Source organism: Coregonus lavaretus (assembly GCF_964263955.1).
Source record: "Coregonus lavaretus genome assembly, contig: HAP1_SCAFFOLD_2958, whole genome shotgun sequence".
Classification (NCBI taxonomy): domain Eukaryota; kingdom Metazoa; phylum Chordata; class Actinopteri; order Salmoniformes; family Salmonidae; genus Coregonus; species Coregonus lavaretus.
The window spans coordinates 1-9,185 of NW_028166570.1; positions in this window are offsets into that span (position 1 = coordinate 1).

A 9,185-nucleotide genomic window follows, 5' to 3' on the forward strand; every position below is an offset into this window, starting at 1 on the left:
ATAGGGCACAGACGCAGCCCTCCTCTCCTCTCACCTCCTCTCCTCTCCCCTCCCCTCCTCTCCCCTACCCTCCCCTCCTCTCCTCTCCTCTCCTCTCCTCTCCTCTCCTCTCCTCTCCTCTCCTCTCCTCTCCTCTCTCTCCTCTCCTCTCCTCTCCTCTCCTCTCCTCTCCCCTAACCTCCTCTCCTCTCCCCTCCCCTCCTCTCCTCTAACCTCCCATCCTCTCCCTTAACCTTCAAATAGCCACCCTTTGCCTTGATAATAATAATAATAATAATATGCCATTTAGCAGACGCTTTTATCCAAAGCGACTTACAGTCATGCGTGCATACATTTTTTATTTTTTTTGTGTATGGGTGATCCCGGGGATCGAACCCACTACCTTGGCGTTACAAGCGCCGTGCTCTACCAGCTTGATGACAGCTTTGCACACTCTTGGCATTCTCTCAACCAGCTTCATGAGGAATGCTTTTCTAACAGTCTTGAAGGAGTTCCCACATATGCTAAGCACTTGTTGGCTGCTTTCCTTCACTCTGCGGTCCGACTCATCCCAAACCATCTCAATTGGGTTTGAGGTCAGGTGATTGTGGAGGCCAGGTCATCTGATGCAGCACTCCATCACTCTCCTTCTTGGTCAAATAGCCATTACACAGCCTGGAGGTGTGTTTTGGTGTCAATGTCCTGTTGAAAAACCAATGATAGTCCCACTAAGCGCAGACCAGATGGGATGGCATATCGCTGTAGAATGCTGTGGTAGCCATGCTGGTTAATAGTGCCTTGAATTCTAAATAAATCACAGACAGTGTCACCAGCAAAGCAGCCCCACACCATCACACCTCCTCCTCCATGCTTCATGGTGGGAACCACACATGCGGAGGTTATCCGTTCACCTACTCTGCGTCACAAAGACATGGCGGTTGGAACCAAAAATCGCAAATTTGGACCGGTCTAATGTCCATTGCTCGTGTTTCTTGGCCCAAGCAAGTCTCTTCTTATTATTGGTGTCCTTTAGTAGTGGTTTCTTTGCAGCAATTCGACCATGAAGGCCTGATTCACGCAGTCTACTCTGAACAGTTGATGTTGAGATGTGTCTGATACTTGAACTCTGTGAAGCATTTATTTGGGCTGCAATTTCTGAGGCTGGTAACTCAAATGAACTTATCCTCTGCAGCAGAGGTAACTCTGGGTCTTCCTTTCCTGTGGCGGTCCTCATGAGAACCAGTTTCATCATAGCACTTGATGGTTTTTGCGACTGCACTTGAAGAAACTTTCAAAGTTCTTGAAATGTTCCGTATTGACTGACCTTCATGTCTTAAAGTAATGATTTACTGTCATTTCTCTTTGCTTATTTGAGCTGTTCTTGCCATAATATGGACTTGGTATATTACCAAATAGGGCTATCTTCTGTATACCACCCCTACCTTGTCACAACACAACTGATTGGCTCAAACGCGTTAAGAAGGAAAGAAATTGCACAAATTCAAAGCTGTCATTAAGGCAAAGGGTGGCTTTTTGAAGAATCTCAAATATAAAATATATTTAGGTTTGTTTGACACGTTTTTGGTTACTACATGATTCCATATGTGTTATTTCATAGTTTTGATGTCTTCACTATTATTCTACAATGTAGAAATTAGTAAAAAAATAAAGAGAAGGAAGGAAGGAAGGAAGGAAGGAAGGAAGGAAGGAAGGAAGGAAGGAAGGAAGGAAGGAAGGAAGGAAGGAAGGAAGGAAGGAAGGAAGGAAGGAAGGACAGAGAGAGAGACAGACAGAGAGAGAGACAGAGAGCGAGACAGAGAGAGAGAGAGAGAGAGAGAGAGAGAGAGACAGAGAGAGAGAGAGAGAGAGAGAGATGCATACTGTAGTGCTCAAATGAGAAGTGCAGATAGAGGCTCAGTTTTGCATCAACACAGAGAGGCCAGGGGACAGGAAGCTCTTGATAAACACAGAGAGGCCAGGGGACAAGAAGCTCTTGATTATTTTAAGCTAACGTGTATTTCGTTTGGTAGCTTCAGGATATCTTCTCTTGAAATGTCAGGGATTTAGAGCATATTGGTCCTACTAATTCAATTCACCTGTATAGGAACTCAATTGGGACTGTACCCTTGCACTTACGCCTCCGTGGTAGCCCTTAAGAAATCATATAATTACTGAGATGTATTGTGTGTACTGTGAGGCATGCTATACACACTGGTTTGATAAGGGCCCTGGTTGAAGTGAATCAGGATCCTATTAAATATGCATTTATCTAATTTAGTTTGCTCATCTCTATTCATCTGTGGCTTATCTCTCTATATGCCACAATGTTTCTCTACGAGGACTAAACCCTACAGAAATACACAACAGAGTTCTGACAGAATAACGTATTATAGGTAGAGAACTTCAATGGCCAGAGTTTGGGTGGCAATGAAGGAAACTTTACTGCACTTCATGTTTTGAAGTCAGCTAATGAAAAACCAGAGGTTTGAAAAGGAACAAAGTAAAAAGAGCAGCAAAGCTTCAAGGTGCTGGGGAGGAAATAATTAACTTTAGGTCTGAGATAGGAACCAGAGGAAGAGGAACAGAAATATAGTCGCTTTCATGGTAGCGTGGGTCTCCACTGTGGATGTGGTGGTGTTGCTCATTAAAAGCTACAGTGCTGGAGGAGGAGAGAGATAGAGGAGGAGAGAGATAGAGGAGGAGAGGAGATGAAGGAGAGGAGATAAAGGAGGGAGAGGAGATAGAGGAGGAGGAGGAGATAGAGGAGGGAGAGGAGGAGGAGAGGAGATAGAGGGGGAGATAGAGGAGAGGAGATAGAGGAGGAGATAGAGGAGAGGAGATAGAGGAGGAGATAGAGGAGGGGATAGAGGAGGAGAGGAGATAGAGTAGGAGGCTCTGCCTGTGTCTCTCACTCGGCGCTGAGGCACCCAATAAAAACAGAGCCAGTTCAAGGCTGCTGGGCTCGGCTTGGCCCCACAGTTATAGACTGGGAGGGAGCGCCCAAACCAGGCGGTATAAATACCCAACTCCACAACTAAATATAGTGGTAGATCCTTTTGAAGACAGGCCCAGTGTTTGTCAGCGTGAAATGGGTCTGCTGTGTAATTCCTGTGTAGTTTCTAGCCAAATCTTTCTTTGTATTTTTCATATGTTTGTGCTTCTGACTGTAATATCAGTGTCAGCCGTCCTTCCCTCCATGGAAGAGGCTCATTTACAGTATTGATGCCTGCTCCGGTGAGGAGGGACTGGGGGTGATTGAGCAATCACGCCAAATCGCCATTTATTGGGAAAAGTTGAGCGTTGCCCAGAGGAACGATTAGGAAACATAATTACATTAAGACTATACTTCCTGCCTTGGGCTTACTGTTGTTATTTTATTACTCAGTCTTTATCAGACTATCCTCCTCACAGTCCTAACCTCTCTCTCATGTTCTCCTGCAACATTGTTACATTGTTGCAATCCAATCATCTTCGATGGGAACATTTCTGCCCGGGAACAGCTAAAATCGTATAGGGATCTACTGCTAAAGCAATATGCTGTATTTTCTCTGTCTCTGACCTCCGCCTTACTGGATCATAGAGATTCATTTCCCAAAATATCCCTGAGCATTGATGGAAGGTCTTTTTTGATGACATTGAGCTAATTTATAGCCATGTCCTAGTTTGGACAGTCTATTAGGTTACATGGTGTTGCATGGCACAAGATGCAGGGTTCCCTGAAATTGAGCTTTTTTGTGGCTTTGAGCAACGTGATTACAGGCCTTTGGCAGTGAGGCTTAACCAGCAGATGACAGATACAAATGTAGATACAGATGACAGATACAAATGTAGCCTGTATGTGTGGCTGACGACATCAACTGGGGAGTATTTTCTGGATTGAGATGTGAGGTGTCCGTTGGCAGACTAAAAGTGGAGTCTGCCACAAATGTGAATTCCTAGAAAGGACTCCAAACTCTCTATTTATTTCCCAGTTATCTCAGACCTCAGACACACATGCAATGCTCATAGCACACCTACACAAACTCACACATGCAATGCTCATAGCACACCTAAACAAACTCACACATGCAATCGTCATAGCACACCTACACAAACTCACACATGCAATGGTCATAGATATATTTTATCTTCATTTCAAGGACAGTTTGGAAATGAACAGACAAAAGTCGGAAGTTTACATACACTTAGGTTGGAGTCATTAAAACTAGTTTTTCAACTTCTCCACACATTTCTTGTTAACAAACTATAGTTTTGGCAAGTCAGTTAGGACATCTACTTTGTGCATGACACAAGTAATTTTTCCAACAATTTTTTACAGACAGATTATTTAACTTATAATTTACTGTATCACAATTCCAGTGGGTAAGAAGTGTACATACACTAAGTTGACTGTGCCTTTAAACAGCTTGGAAAATTCCAGAACATGATGTCATGGCTTTAGAAGCTTCTGATAGGCTAATTGACATCATTTGAGTCAATTGGAAGAGTACCTGTGGATGTATTTCAAGGCCTACCTTCAAACGTTGCTTGATCTCATGGGAAAATCAAAAGAAATCAGCCAAGACCTCAGGAAAAAAATTGTAGACCTCCACAAGTCTGGTTCATCCTTGGGAGCAATTTCCAAACGCCTGAAGGTACCACATTCATCTGTACAAACAATAGTATGCAACTATAAACACCATGGGACCACGCAGCCGTCATACTGCTCAGGAAGGAGACGCGTTCTGTCTCCTAGAGATGAACGTACTTTGGTGCGAAATGTGCAAATCAATCCCAGAACAACAGCAAAGGACCTTGTGAAGATGCTGGAGGAAACAGGTACAAAAGTATCTACAGTGGGGAGAACAAGTATTTGATACACTGCCGATTTTGCAGGTTTTCCAACTTACAAAGCATGTAGAGGTCTGTAATTTTTATCATAAGTACACTTCAATTGTGAGAGATAGAATCTAAAACAAAAATCCAGAAAATCACATTGTATGATTTTTAAGTAATTCATTTGCATTTTATTGCATGACGTAAGTATTTGATCACCTACCAACCAGTAAGAATTCCGACTCTCACAGACCTGTTAGTTTTTCTTTAAGAAGCCCTCCTGTTCTCCACTCATTGCGCCAACAGTTGTTGCCTTCTCACCAAGCTGCTTGCCTATTGTCCTGTAGCCCATCCCAGCCTTGTGCAGGTCTACAATTTTATCCCTGATGTCCTTATACAACTCTCTGGTCTTGGCCATTGTGGAGAGGTTGGAGTCTGTTTGATTGAGTGTGTGGACAGGTGTCTTTTATACAGGTAACGAGTTCAAACAGGTGCAGTTAATACAGGTAATGAGTGGAGAACAGGAGGGCTTCTTAAAGAAAAACTAACAGGTCTGTGAGAGCCGGAATTCTTACTGGTTGGTAGGTGATCAAATACTTACGTCATGCAATAAAATGCAAATGAATTACTTAAAAATCATACAATGTGATTTTCTGGATTTTTGTTTTAGATTCCGTCTCTCACAGTTGAAGTGTACCTATGATAAAAATTACAGACCTCTACATGCTTTGTAAGTAGGAAAACCTGCAAAATCGGCAGTGTATCAAATACTTGTTCTCCCCACTGTATATCCACAGTAAAACGAGTCCTATATCGACATAACCTGAAAGGTCGCTCAGCAAGGAAGAAGCCACTGCTCCAAAACCGCCATAAAAAAGCCAGACTACGGTTTGCAACTGCACATGGGGACAAAGATCGTACTTTTTGGAGAAATGTCCTCTGGTCTGATGAAACAAAAATATAACTGTTTGGCAATATTGACCATCGTTATGTTTGGAGGAAAAAGGGGTTGGCTAGCAAGCAGAAGAACACCATACCAACCATGAAGCACGGGGGTGTCAGCATCATGCTGTGGGGGTGCTTTGCTGCAGGAGGGACTGGTGCACTTCACAAAATAGATGGCATCATGAGGAAGGAAAATTATGTGGATATATTGAAGCAACATCTCAAGACATCAGTCAGGAAGTTAAAGCTTGGTCGCAAATGGGTCTTCCAAATGGACAATGACCCCAAGCATACTTCCAAAGATGTGGCAAAATGGCTTAAGGTCAACAAAGTCAAGGTATTGGAGTGGCCATCACAAAGCCCTGACCTCAATCCTATAGAAAATGTGTGGGCAGAACTGAAAAAGCGTGTGCGAGCAAGGAGGCCTACAAACCTGACTCAGTTACACCAGCTCTGTCAGGAGGAATGGGCCAAAATTCACCCAACTTATTGTGGGAAGCTTGTGGAAGGCTACACGAAACGTTTGACCCAAGTCAAACAATTTAAAGGCAATGCTAACCAAATACTAATTGAGTGTATGTAAACTTCTGACCCACTGGGAATGTGATGAAAGAAATTAAAGCTGATATAAATCATACTCTCTACTATTATTCTGACATTTCACATTTTTAAAATAAAGTGGTGATCCTATCTGACCTAAGACAGGGAATTTTTACTAGGCTTATTTGTCAGGAATTGTGAAGAACTGAGTTTAAATGTATTTGGCTAAGGTGTGTGTAAACTTCCAACTTCAACTGTATATCTATCTCTATATATATAAAGGCTATGTCCTCTATATATATCTCTATGTATATAAAGACTATGTCCTCTATATATACAGTGGGGAGAACAAGTATTTGATACACTGCCGATTTTGCTGGTTTTCCTACTTACAAAGCATGTAGAGGTCTATAATTTTTATCATAGGTACACTTCAACTGTGAGAGACGGAATCTAAAACAAAAATCCAGAAAATCACATTGTATGATTTTTAAGTAATTAATTTGCATTTTATTGCATGACGTAAGTATTTGATCACCTACCAACCAGTAAGAATTCCGGCTCTCACAGACCTGTTAGTTTTTCTTTAAGAAGCCCTCCTCTTCTCCACTCATTACCTGTATTAACTGCACCTGTTTGAAACCGTTACCTGTATAAAAGACACCTGTCCACACACTCAATCAAACAGACTCCAACCTCTCCACAATGGCCAAGACTGTGTAAGGACATCAGGGATAATATTGTAGACCTGCACAAGGCTGGGATGGGCTACAGGACAATAGGCAAGCAGCTTGGTGAGAAGGCAACAACTGTTGGCGCAATTATTAGAAAATGGAAGAAGTTCAAGATGACGGTCAATCACCCTCGGTCTGGGGTTCCATGCAAGATCTCACCTCGTGGGGCATCAATGATCATGAGGAAGGTGAGGGATCAGCCCAGAACTACACAGCAGGACCTGGTCAATGACCTGAAGAGAGCTGGGACCACAGTCTCAAAGAAAACCATTAGTAACACACCATGCCGTCATGGATAAAAATCCTGCAGCGCTCGCAAGGTCCCCCTGCTCAAGCCAGCGCATGTCCAGGCCCGTCTGAAGTTTGCCAATGACCATCTGGATGATCCAGAGGAGGAATGGGAGAAGGGCATGTGGTCTGATGAGACAAAAATAGAGCTTTTTGGTCTAAACTGGAGGAAGAAGGATGAGTACAACCCCAAGAACACCATCCCAACCGTGAAGCATGGAGGTGGAAACATCATTCTTTGGGGATGCTTTTCTGCAAAGGGGACAGGACGACTGCACCGTATTGAGGGGAGGGTGGATGGGGCCATGTATCGCGAGATCTTGGCCAACAACCTCCTTCCCTCAGTAAGAGCATTGAAGATGGGTCGTGGCTGAGTCTTTCAGCATGACAACGACCCGAAGCACACAGCCAGGGCAACTAAGGAGTGGCTCCGTAAGAAGCATCTCAAGGTCCTGGAGTGGCCTAGCCAGTCTCCAGACTTGAACCCAATAGAAAATCTTTAGAGGGAGATGAAAGTCCGTATTGCCCAGCGACAGCCCCGAAACCTGAAGGATCTGGAGAAGGTCTGTATGGAGGAGTGGGCCAAAATCCCTGCTGCAGTGTGTGCAAACCTGGTCAAGACCTACAGGAAACGTATGATCTCTGTAATTGCAAACAAAGGTTTCTGTACCAATTATTAAGTTCTGCTTTTCTGATGTATCAAAGACTTATGTCATGCAATAAAATGCAAATTAATTACTTAAAAATCATACAATGTGATTTTCTGGATTTTTGTTTTAGATTCCGTCTCGCACAGTTGAAGTGTACCTATGATAAAAATGACAGACCTCTACATGCTTTGTAAATAGGAAAACCTGCAAAATCGTCAGTGTATCAAATACTTGTTCTCCCCACTGTATATATATATGTATACGATTTTTTTTTTCTCATTTTGTCTGTCATAGTTGACGTGTACCTATGATGAAAATTACAGGCCTCTCTCATCTTTTTAAGTGGGAGAACTTGCACAATTGGTGGCTGACTAAATACTTTTTTCCCCCACTGTATCTATCTCTATATATATATATCTATATATATATAAAGACTATGTCCTCTATATATCTATCTATATAAATACTATGTCCTCTATCTATATATCTATCTATATAAATACTATGTCCTCTATCTATATATCTATATATATAAATACTATGTCCTCTATCTATATATCTATCTATATACAGTGGGGAAAAAATGTATTTAGTCAGCCACCAATTGTGCAAGTTCTCCCACTTAAAAAGATGAGAGAGGCCTGTAATTTCCATCATAGGTACACGTCAACTATGACAGACAAAATGAGAAAAAAAAATCCAGAAAATCACATTGTAGGATTTTTTATGAATTTATTTGCAAAATATGGTGGAAAATAAGTATTTGGTCAATAACAAAAGTTTCTCAATACTTTGTTATATACCCTTTGTTGGCAATGACACAGGTCAAACGTTTTCTGTAAGTCTTCACAAGGTTTTCACACATTGTTGCTGGTATTTTGGCCCATTCCTCCATGCAGATCTCCTCTAGAGCAGTGATGTTTTGGGGCTGTCGCTGGGCAACACAGACTTTCAACTCCCTCCAAAGATTTTCTATGGGGTTGAGATCTGGAGACTGGCTAGGCCACTCCAGGACCTTGAAATGCTTCTTACGAAGCCACTCCTTCGTTGCCCGGGCGGTGTGTTTGGGATCATTGTCATGCTGATAGACCCAGCCACATTTCATCTTCAATGCCCTTGCTGATGGAAGGAGGTTTTCACTCAAAATCTCATGATACATGACCCCATTCATTCTTTCCTTTACACGGATCAGTCGTCCTGGTCCCTTTGCAGAAAAACAGCCCCAAAGCATGAT